General features: G+C 40.8%; 1 protein-coding gene across 3 annotated transcripts in view; it reads left to right on the top strand.

Annotated features, from left to right (window-relative positions):
* The window catches only part of FUT9 (fucosyltransferase 9), a 122,651-nt gene that overhangs the window by 72,615 nt on the left and 37,738 nt on the right, over positions 1 to 12,298 (top strand). The window contains exon 3 of one of the 3 annotated variants that reach the window (XR_011854205.1): positions 4,561 to 4,831. The exons of the other annotated variants lie outside the window; for them this stretch is intronic. The gene's annotated coding sequence lies outside the window, so the exon portion shown is untranslated. Of the gene's footprint in view, positions 1 to 4,560; positions 4,832 to 12,298 lie in introns of those variants that run through there. 3 annotated transcript variants of the gene reach the window in all.

The raw sequence follows: 12,298 nt of genomic DNA, 5'->3' as shown, positions 1-12,298 counted from the left end.
CTTCCACCAACAATATCTTTCCACTACCACAAACACGCCTAATGCTTGCATTCCAACAATAATACCTCCTGCAATGATTTTCTCCTCGTATGTTTCAACCCCGTATGCCCCTACACCTAGGCTCTATTACAGATTGTACTATACAGTAAGATGTAAAGGGATAAATGTCGCTAATAGCCTTCAAAGGGGTATTCCGGGAATATGAACGTCTGATACAAAAACCCATGGTGCTATAAATAAATGAATGTAACACAACTCAATGTCATTAGTCACGAAATGGAGATAATTAGTTTGATTTTATGATTCACAAAATTTTATGGCCTCTTTAAAGTTATCACCAAGATGGCCGCCACTGGAAATTACAAGTCTCATGATCCTTTAGTTCTCAGTAACTCCTCCTACCTCTTATGATCTGCTCCCAGTGATGATCTAATAGGTTTTCTTGTAATGAATTGTAACTGCCATCACCATAACACTGTCCATACTGGATGCACTGCAACCAACCAACTACAGCCAAATGTAGCGGTGATAACATGACCTGCCCAGGCAGGTGCAGGACATGTGATGTGGACATATGACCAGCGGCCTTCTTCTGTCCTGTGTCTGCTCCGCAACGGACCGCGCAGAGAAAATTAACGGACTGATTAAAGGGCCAGTTGCATTTTAATTCTTCATTACATTCTATGTCAATATTTCTGCTAAGGGGGGAAAAATTTTAAATAACAACTAATTACATATTAGCTTATATTTTAAGGACCCATTTGTATATGAATTATGCTGATTCCTGGAATACCCCTTTAACTTTACCACAACATAAAGAGCATACTGTAGCAAATACAGCTTATCATAATTAAATGGATATTTACGGAACTAACATAAAGTGCAATTACTGAAGTAAGTTGTTTTATAAATAATAATGATCCCCTATCCACAGCTGTTGGACTACCCCACAATGAGCAGAATGGGGCATCGTTAGTTCCCCTGATCTGCTCTGTAACTCTGTAGGGGTTTCTGCCTTGCTGTAGGCCTATTTAATTGTCAAGTCAATAGAGCACTGGATGGAACTCTGTTCTTAGCCAAGTTGAAACCTGGAAGTCCATAGTACAATTTGCACCATAACTGCTGTCCCACCATTTTGCCGATTGTAGGGGTCCAACAGCTGAGAATCCTGCCACCTTCCCCCTGCGATCCTGAATTTATCCCCTATCCTGTAGTCTCACATGTATGCATTAAGTGTCCTATTTGTATACTTACACATGCTAATATAAATATATTGGACAGATTCAATAACATTGGTTTGAATGCAGTTGTAGGCACCAGCATCTGTGCGGCTGTAGCTACTGTTTGTAAACGCGCCACGCTGGACCAGAGGGAAGAAAAGAGACAAGTTTAAAGAAAACCTGTCGTCTGTCCTCAGTCACTAATTCTAACATCACTAGTTTTTGAGCAGCTCACATGTCTTCTATCCCAAAATGTATCTTATTGACCTGAATTGTTCCGCTCTGAAGAGAGGAAGTTGAGCCATATCTTCCCCTTGGTCTTTTCTCTATGTAATGTAGCGTATTGCATTGCATTAGTAGTTATTTTATCTGTTGCCTGTGAGAGAAACAAGGCAGCAGTTACTCAAGTACCTGAGCTCCCTTCCCCCGTACAGGGGGCTGTATCACGTATTTCATGTATCATGTATTCTGCTCAGCAGAATTGAAGCACAGCAGTATGCTGTACAGGCACTGATGATGATGACCGTGCTGCCTGAGCACTGCGGTTACACTGACTTCAGTGACATTTAAACCTGCATCCTGTACTCCCTCCCCCCAGCCCTAGCATAGGTGGTCTCCTAGGTGGTTACCTTCCTCTTCTTTGCCTGGCCTTGGAAATACAGTGCTGCAAAATTTGATACCCAGGCATCAACCATATGTCTATGTGTTTATTTTGATTTCCGAACATTTCGTACATGTGTGAACATGTGTGATTATCATAAATGTAAAAGTTTTATTATGCCCAACCTTCCAGATTTACTATAATCTCCATCAGAAAACCAGCAGAGACCTAGTCTATTGGTCCAAACTGTTGGAGTTTGTGCCCTATCTACTTAGAGGCCAGTCCACTAGTTGGGGAGTTTTGGCAATAATTGGTCTTTCAATAAACTATACAATGAGGGATATTTAAACACTATTAAGTATCTTTTCCTGACTGTTATCTTTGTTCAGCCTAGTCACAAAGCAGTTAGCGTGTTACTATGTCAGAGATATTGCAGCTGTATGTCATAACAGGCCATGTACCTGTGTAACCATGGACGGATTTCTGTCCATTTGAAGTAAACATAGAAGTTCTCTATAAGATGACAGCAAGCAGAAATCTATAAAACTGAGGAATAGATTCAAAAACCATATTGGAAAGTTCTATAACTTTTCATCATACAAACAGTGGCAATTATTTCCTGAAATGGGAAGACCCCTTGGAGCATTTCCGGCATTGGACGAAGTAGTATGTCACGTTGGGCAGTATATCACATTCGGCAGTATAGATAGTGTATATATACATTCCTCCGATGGCGGGTATTAACCCCTTACACTCCATGGTTATGCAGAATGTGGATTTTTATTTTTAGATACATTTATATTCTTTATGAATAATCCTTTTCTCCAGCATGTGGGTTGGATGGCTCGATTCATAGACGATCAGGCGTGAGCATGCACGGTTACAGAGGCTTATTTTCATAAACTCATGATTTATAGCAATTGATAATGATTGGAATTTGTAATTTATAATTGTCATGGACGATTGGCTATTATTCCTTACAGAAAAGAACCTGCTGGTAATTCTCTTCTCTCTGATAGATCATGCAATCATAAACATACTGTAACATAATTGTACAGTCAAAAAAGTTTTTGACCAGGAAGCATCTCTTCTAAAACAAAGATTAGTAGATAGACACTATTATCCCCTTTCCCATATAACAAAGTCAATCAAATGGAGCGCGCCACAGAGCGTGCTGAAAGATCGTAATAAGAATGAAGGTTTGCGCAAACACAATTAAATTACGCTTTATACAACTTATAGTAAACAATACATTAAAATTACACATATAATCAGAAAATATTTTGCAATAAGATTCAGCAATGTTTGACATTTTAACAAATGGGATTAGGTTCTCTACTAAAAGAGCCCCGACCATAAGATCTTTCTCCAAGTTTGTTTTGGCTCACAAATTGCCGGCTCATTCGGGTGAGGACATACCAGGTGTATAGCTTGTAGTCACACTAATAGAAATGACTATTTGTCTTCAACAACTACTGGTACCTGGTATTGGTAATTACCCTGTGAAAACCTATATGAACTGTACTACTACACATTCTGTATACCTGGTGACCTGCACATTGTGCAAACAGCACAACTAAGTGAATGTTTCTGCTTTATCTAGACATTTCAGAGTGGTTCATAAAAAAATGTGTCACACACTTTAGATGGCAAGGCATTGAAAAAGTAGTGAGGAAATTAAGAGGGGGTGATCACATAATAAACTATACAGTAGAGAATCCCATTGGATTTTTATGGAGAAGCAAAAACAAAGAGAAAAAGGAATATATATTTTTTTGATGTTTGTATTTCCTCCTTTATGCCAATCTATTATATTTATTTTCTGATATATGATTGTATGCCATCTCAGTCCCGTGTGTACTAATATGTTTCATGTGATAGATCTACTTATAGTCTAATAACACACTATTACTACTTCTATTTGTTTTTAGTAGTGTGAATTAAGTCATATGACCTTTTGTTCTCATGTGCCCATTTTCACACCTGTTTTAAATGGAGCAATGTGTGTTAGCCAGATCTTGACAAAGACAGTGCCTGTAGAACCACATTGGTCATGTGCTGCTTGTGGTGCTTTGTATCATTGCCCTGTTTTAAATGATATTATTAAAAAAAGGAAGAATTTTATCCTGATGCTGGAGTGCCAGACCGTTCTTCTTTTCTACAATATTATTTTTATGTTACAGTGAACGGCCTAAAAAAAATTACTTTTTTTCCTCCATACATACAAGAGTTAATAAAATCTCATCAATAAGCTAAAGACCCACTAACATGAAGTATTTGTAAAGTGCATCTAATCTCGCAGCAAATAAGCCCTTATATGTCAAAATTGCCCAAAAGAGGGGGCATGTCCGGCTGCCGACCAAAATAGCCACGCAGTAACGGAGCTCCATCTACCTGATGCTCATCTGGCCTTTAAATTTGCTGCCACCCTGGCCCCAAAGTTGAAAAAAGGCCCCAAAAGGGAAACAAAACCCACCACAACCCCAGCAGCGGCTGTGGAAGCGATATTCTTGCTGGTTCGCTTTTGGCGCACTCACAGCGCTCCTGACTCCCACGTGGCACCTTCCCTGGACTGAGCATCCGGGTCTGGGGCATCCCTGAAGTGGATGGCAGAGAAGATGTACGCCAGACACTGAATTCCCTCTTTTCTAACATTCTAGTTGAGCCTAGTTTGAGCTCAAAGGGCACTATGGCCCAAATCCTTTAATTGCCCTAGGGACATTATCTGCTGTCTTCCAGACTTCGAACTCAAGGGACGAATTATGTTGCAGTATGGAAACAACAAGACTTCAACTTTGAGGGATGTAGAGTCATGTTGTACCAGGAACTGTCATGGCTTACACTGCAGAAAAGGCGTCTCCTATGGCCTCTCCTAGATACCCTGCAGAAGAACGGGATCTTATACCACTGGGGCTTTCCGTTTGCGTTGACAGCAAAGATGGAAAATCCGCATCATTGAAGACCTGGAACCCTTCTGCTCCGTCTTGGACTTACCAATCCCGACTATGATGGACTGGGAGCAAGAAATAGCATCTCCTGCCCCCCACTCCCCCCCCCCACAGATATGGAGACCGAGTATTGTCAAGTAGACGACTAGAGTCTCAGCGCTCCACCCGGGGCTCCCCGAAGTGACCTGTATCATTGCTCTCTATATATCCTTTGCATAGTTAATATGGGCCCAAGCTATTCTGCCTGATTTATCTGACTTCCATCTTGCCAATACGGGCTATTATGATGTGATAATGATCTGTTATAGTTGCTCATATAGGGCTTTATACCTACTTGGTTTCTATATTGGACTATGGGTCATCGGTGCTCAATAGACAGATTTGACTTCTCTGTTTATTTTTTTGATCGTTACTTAGGTGTACTGATTGGCACACCTATTTTACCTTGAGAGATTGTGGGACGACCTGTTTTCTCTTCTTGCCCCCTCCCCTATTTTTTCTTAGGGAAAGGAGAGACTAGGACTCTCCTAGTAGTTGTTGCCCCAACAAGGTCACAGTTTACTTGGTTAAAGAGTTTGACTACCTGTTTTGAAGTGTCTTTTTAGTGTCTGGATTGTACTGTCTACATTGTGTTTGTCTTCCCTACAGCCCCTAGTGTGTTTCCCCTTTGATCTTTCCTAGGATAACTGGTTTCACTGCTTGCTCTCAGCCCAATTGGTCTCCTGCTCGGTAATTAATGAGGCTCTAGAAGAACACCCTGCACACCCCCAATATGGTTAAAATAGTATCTCTCAATGTCAAGGTTCTAACAGGAAGCGGAAATCGACACTAAATGAATTGTGTACACAGAGGGCCAGTATTGCCTTTATACAAAAAACTCACTTTTACAGTACCGTCTCCTTTGCCTTCACACTCCACTTACATCCTTTATCGTATTCAGCATCCAACCCCCGCAAGAAAGCAGCTGTAGCCATTTTAATATCCACTAGGTGCCCAATTCAGATTTCCTCCATACACACAGATCCCTGGGGGCGGTACCTAATACTTCAGGGAACCATGTGTGGTAACCCTATCCTGCTCTGCAATGTCTATACGATCAAGTCTGCTTCCTTACCTTAGTAAATAATAAACTGCACAGACTACCCCCTGCTCTCCTTATAGGGTACAGGGAGGTGCTCCTGCTAATACCCAAACACAGCACCTCTCAAGCTCATTAGGCAGTTTTCACTGTTTGATCTGTGGCGGATTGATCACTTTCAAGAGCAAAAAAATTTTACCTTGCACAACCATTGTAACAATATACATAATGCCAACACACAAAAATGAATATGAAACACAAGAAAAAGCGCTATGTGTCACAAGGCAAGATAATGGATAATAAAGTTTATTAGAGAAAGACCCAAAAAACTGCACCACATGGACAATGTTAAAAGCAATTAAAATGTACCGAAGTACCTCCAAAAGCACAGGTTGCTCCAACTGGGTACGCAGAAGCAACAAAACACCTCCTATTAGGGTCAAAATTAGACCCTCACCATCCTGGAGTAAAAGTAATGTAAGTATTCACAATCTAAATAGAACCGCTAAAGTGCAAAGCTTGCTGGCAAGCCACTAAATGAAAAGTCAAACACAAAATATATGATAAGGCTTGGCAGGCAAGGTAAAAAAAAAAAAAGCCATAATCACAAATAAATAGCCCTATTATACATTACAATTGGGGCAGCGGTAAGTAAGGTAAAGTGAAAGAGAATCACAGCATCAGTTCAGGATGGTGGAGATTGGGAGACCTCCTCAGGGGTAAGGTTGATCACCTGACCGACAGATTGTACACTTATTACTCCGCTCCACATGGCACACATACTCGGATTGACTATTTCTTTGACAACACCCCTACCCTACGCATGATGAGTGGTGTGGGTGTCATCTCGTGGTCTGACCACACTACCTTAATGATTAGTCTTAAGAACAACTCCCATCCCACAGGAGTCTGTCACTGGCTGCTCAATGAATCCTTGCTCAAAAACCCTCAATTAAAAGATGAGATCAATAATGCTTTGTCCGACTATTTCACCTTGAACAAGGATTCAGTACCATCTATAGCTACACTGTGGGAAGCACATAAAGCTGTAATAGGCTGGCATTGCATACACATCGGTAGTTGGAAAGCGAAAGATAGGTCACACTCAGAGAAAGAATTGTAGCAAAAGCTAGTTCAAATTGAAGCACATATGTCTGATGTCCCTGTCGATAGGACTGCTCAAATTAGAGAATTTCCTAAACTCTTGTTACCTGCCTTAACTCCCTCAGGGCTTCTTAAAAACTCTAAACAATCCCATAATCCCAGGCGAGCTGCAAGAAGTCATTAAAACGCTCATTAAGTGGGAAATCACCCAAACCAGATGGTTTCAAATATTTTTACTACCAGACCTACTCCGAAACATTGATTCCCTACATGACAATTCTGTAAAATGCCTACCTGCAAGGTGAAACGCCTCCCACCACTTTACCTTGTTCCCAAAACCCGGGAAGGACCCCCTGAAGTGGGCAAACTATAGGCCAATTGCGCTTCTCAATGCAGATCTTAAGATCTTTACCAAACTATTGGCAAATTCCATGTTACAATGGATTCCCCAACTAGACCTCACTGACGCAGTTAATAGGATGGACGATCAAGCCCTTCGTCTCAGTCTCGATGCAGAGAAGGCCTTTGACCGCCTCACCTGGCCTTTCATGTTTTAGGTCCTCGACTCAATGGGATTCCAGGGACCTTATGTTTGTTCACTACAGGGAACCACTGCTACCATCAAATTGCCCCCTGCTCCCTCACACCCGATACCTATCTGAAACGGATCGCAACAGGGTTTCCCCTTGTCTCCCTTTTTATTTGTCCTCTGCATTGAGCTATTAGCGGTCATAATACGCAAAGACCACAGTATACATGGTGTCAAGATCGGAGACAGAGGATTCAAATTACCTTAACCCAGACCTTAATTTCCCTACCTAATCTGCAAGCCTGCTTAACATAATTTGGGAAATTATCTGGCTACAAAGTCAACAACACTAAAACGGAAGCCTTACATCAATCTCCCCCCCTCAAGCCTGACTCGGCTCCAAGCCAATTTCGACTTTCAGTGGTGGTACAATTCACTCAAATAACTAGGCATATACATTAAATCCTCCTATGCAACCCTCTACTGTATACACACAATTATACTCAACTGTTTAGATAAATTAGATCTCTCCTTGATAGGCACAACAGGATTAATGCAATAAAGATGTCAATCTTGCCTAGATTCCTGTATCGTTTCGAGACCCTCCCAGTGCCGTTCGCCCTTAGCGCCCTATGCTCCTTACAGGCCTCACTACTTCATTTTATATGCGCCCACAAGCGCCATAGAGCTTCTAAATCAGTCCTGTTTGCACACAAAAGCAAAGGAGGCTTGTCAGTCCCGGACCTGATCAAATATTATTGGAGGTCGAGAACCTGTGGATGGTACCCGTCTACCCCAATTCCTTCCTATGGAACATTATGGCATCCCCACCCTGGCAATCATTACTAGGCTTCACCTATAAAATATGGCAAGTCTGTACTGATAGATTCCCCCTGGTGTCTAAGTGTTCCCCCATGCAATCTTTTTTACATACACCAGCCCTCTCAGAAGCTTTTAAGGTCCAGAAATCAAACCCTGGCACGACTGCTGTTTATTTAGATTCGCACATATAGTAGATTATAAAACCACGAAGATACCCTTTTCAATACCTACAGGATTCTCCGTGCCAAACACTGCTCATTATAGCTATCTGCAAATTCGCCACTTCCTGCAGTCTCTGGGGAATGCAGATGAGATATCTGAACCCACCTCATTTGAACATATCTGCAAGATGAGTAAGCATACGGCTGGCCTGATCTCAGATATCCATACTCTACTTCTTCACCCCCTACCAGATGCCCCAATTTCGCATCCCTACATGGCCAAGTGAGAGGCCATAATTGGAGCGCCCATCGAGCAGGAGACCTGGCATTAAATCTAGCATAAGGCAGCCAAAATTTTTATGTGTCTGTACAAGTTACTGTACCACTGGTACCACTCACCATTGCAATTACATAATTTGTTGACAATGTTGGGTTCCGGGAGGCACCCTACAACACATTTTTTGGTCATGCTCACTAGTGCAACATTTCTGGAGAGAAGTTCAAGATATCATTCACTCAGTCTCTTCTCTGCAGATACCACTAAACATATATACCGATAAAAGGCGAGAGTACAACAACCATGTAATCAATAAAAACTATCAATATTTTATTAAAGCATGATAATAGTACAAGACCATGAATGTAAACATAGAAATGAAAAAAGCACATATCATAAGTAGAGACCATGAAACAAATCACACTAACAATGACTGGCTAAAAATGGGTAGATGTAGAAGCTACCACAGCGTGAATGTGTAACTGGCAAGAGACTGAGGCCAAAAGACTATGAGGACAATGCCAGTTATAACATGTCTTCATAGGTAAAAAGTGAATGTATAACAATGGCAAAAGTGAAACATAGGACAATGGAATATAACACTACCAGCATCTATGATACCAATGCATAGTCCAAGAATTACCCACAGGAACTAAATGATGATCTAATAGGCTGGGAATGGGGAAGAGGGAAAAGTCTCATGATAAGAGAGTATATCCCGAAATCAAACACTATAATCAAACCTATGTATACCTTGCGTCATCTTGCCAGAAGAACCACAGACACGCCGCGGTCCAAGAACCTCGACGTACGTTTCACCCTGCGGCTTCGTCAGGAGGCATATAATGAAAATAAAATCGGAGTAGATTGAGAAATGCACTACCCTGTGCTGGGATAATATGGCGCACTTCCGCTGTGATGTCCGGATCCAGTCACATGACCGCGCACATGACCGGAACTAAGGCCGGCCCCCAGATGATGTCACAAGGTGTAACCCGGCAAAAATGGTAAGTGGCGCAGAAAGAGGACGGGACCCCGGACAGCACACGTGCAGAGCGCGCTCATCACCAACAGAGTTTGTGTTACAACCAGACAAGTTAATATATAGACAAGACAAAAATAATAAATTACAGAATACAGAACTCCCGAGATGGTTGTCCAGAAGAGGAACAAATATTAAGCCGATCTTTAATGCACACAGGAGTAAAGGATATAATTTAATATGTTACCGTGAGCGATTTCATATAAAACCAAACAATATATAATAGTTCATTATAATTATTATAGTAGAAATAAAGTGCAAATAGTGCATAATGTGCATATATACACAAACGATTACATATATAACATAGTAAAAATACATTAAAGTCAGAGCAAGTGCAAAAGTGCATAGCATGTGTGCTAAATACAAGGGATTCATGTATGACTAATAGGGAATAACAATTCATTATGTACAAACCATAGTATACAAAAATGAAAGTGCAAAAGTACAAGAAAAAAACTAAGAAAAAAATTTTTTTTTGCAATGTGCAAAGAAAAAGTGTCATATAATAATGAAAAGATCAACTGTAAGCATAATTATTGCTGTAGTAGTAATAGTTCCTTATGATATATTGGTCCTCTTCCTGTTAGCACCGATAATATATATATTTATAGGCTTCTCATATTCGGGAACATTCTGAATCCAGATATAATTCTATGCATCATAGAAATGGCTATTATTGTGTGGCTCCAATATGAACAAAAAACAACCTAAAAAGATAGAAATATCAACATGCAGTCAAACGAACAAAAAATATACTTCCGAAAAAAGACAAAAGACTTTTTTAAAAAAATTATTATACATGTTAAAACATAACACTAATCAGGAATGAAGCTGTAAGAAAAGATTTTTTGTGGCAGAAACTTCACAGAAATGATCTAAAGCTCACGGATTCGTTGAGACCAGAAGGAGAATGTGTATTAAGGGCTACTATCCATTTGGTCTCTTTTTGCAAAAGGGCACTTTTGAGGTCTCCCCCTCGCCACCCCAAATACACTCTGTCAATGCCCCGAACCCTGAAACCTTTTGGGTTGCAGGAATGATGTTCGCGAAAATGTCAGGGTATTGTGTCCAATAGATCTACACGTTCAGCCTGGGATGCCCTCAAAATGCGACTGATGTGCTCCAACGCCCTTACTTTTAGGGCTTGAGTGGTCATACCAAAATAAAGTTGGTTACAGGGGCATTCAGCCAAATAAATGACGCCCACCGTATTGCATGTTATGTTGTGCACGATTTTGTACTCTCGCGTGTTTAATTGGAAAAAGTGGTACATCTTATGATGTTTTTACACATTGCACAATGTCCGCATGTGTTTGTCCCCCATTTTGGCCCCCAGCGGCAAGCTGCCTTATAGCGAGTCACTGGAAATAGACACCTCTACCGACAATGCTTGAACTCCAGTCTGGGATCCAGGAGGTCCGTGGCATGGAAAGTCTGACAGCATCTCTAAACAATACTGTCCCCACCCTTAATAAGGTATGGGAGCTATGGGATACTTAGTGGGCCCAGCAGCGGAATCTAGATAGCTGAAATTGCACAGCCCCCCCCCCTTCCCTCCTCCCTTTTTTTCTTCTCCTATATCTGTCAATGTCACATGAAAGGGAACATGAATAAATCATGTATACCGACCACGAGCAATGAGAACCAGCCCCAACACGTGTTTCGCCACAAGATAGCTTTGTCTGGGGGTATGCCCATAAAAATAATACATTTATTTTGCAAAAAAAATTAAATTTCACAATTGCACCCGATTTTGTTTTAAGCCCTATAAAACAATCAAAGGGTTAACAAACTTCATAAAAGTTGTAGTTTCTATAATGTAATTTATTGGGTTGGATCGCGAATGGACCGGGTAAGTAAATTTGCTCCTATGTGTCATGAGAAAACTATTTCAAAATCACCTGGATATGTTAAAGTGTTCCAAGATTATAACCACTTCTATTGAAACATGTCAGATTTGAAAACATGCGCCGTGTGAGGATCGTGAAAAGTGGCTTTGGACACAAGGGGTTAAGCTGATCTCTGAGGAGCTAGTGCTGGCCAAAGTGATGCCCTGTTACCCACATAGTCCTGTAGTTTCACCAATAACAGTCCTGGCTCAACATAGACACAAATCTGTCCCTATCTACTTTCGTACATTCATTGGAGAAATATATTGAAGGTGCTTGCATGTTTCTGCACTAACATTTGTGATCAGTACAGTTAAGAGATTGCAGAGCCGCCTTCTAATTACATCATTCTATTCTGTGCAGCAAAAGGTTTTGATATCTTTGACTTTCTGAAATATCTGGACACAGAGAAGTACTGATTTTTGGGGGCACAGCCCCCCTCCCAGCATTGGCATCAGTTTTACGTCAAAGTAATTTTGTATTTGTGTGTATTCATATCATTTATACATTGGAGCATTTATATTGGCCTTAGAAATAAAAAAAAAAACTTCAAGGAATTAAAGGAAAACAGATGTAGCATACCAGTCTTATAGAGTCTGCTTTCAATCTGCTTATATTCTGGTT

The sequence above is a fragment of the Engystomops pustulosus genome, chromosome 3, assembly GCF_040894005.1.
Source record: "Engystomops pustulosus chromosome 3, aEngPut4.maternal, whole genome shotgun sequence".
NCBI classification, from domain to species: domain Eukaryota; kingdom Metazoa; phylum Chordata; class Amphibia; order Anura; family Leptodactylidae; genus Engystomops; species Engystomops pustulosus.
This window is presented reverse-complemented; position numbering and strand designations above follow the sequence as displayed.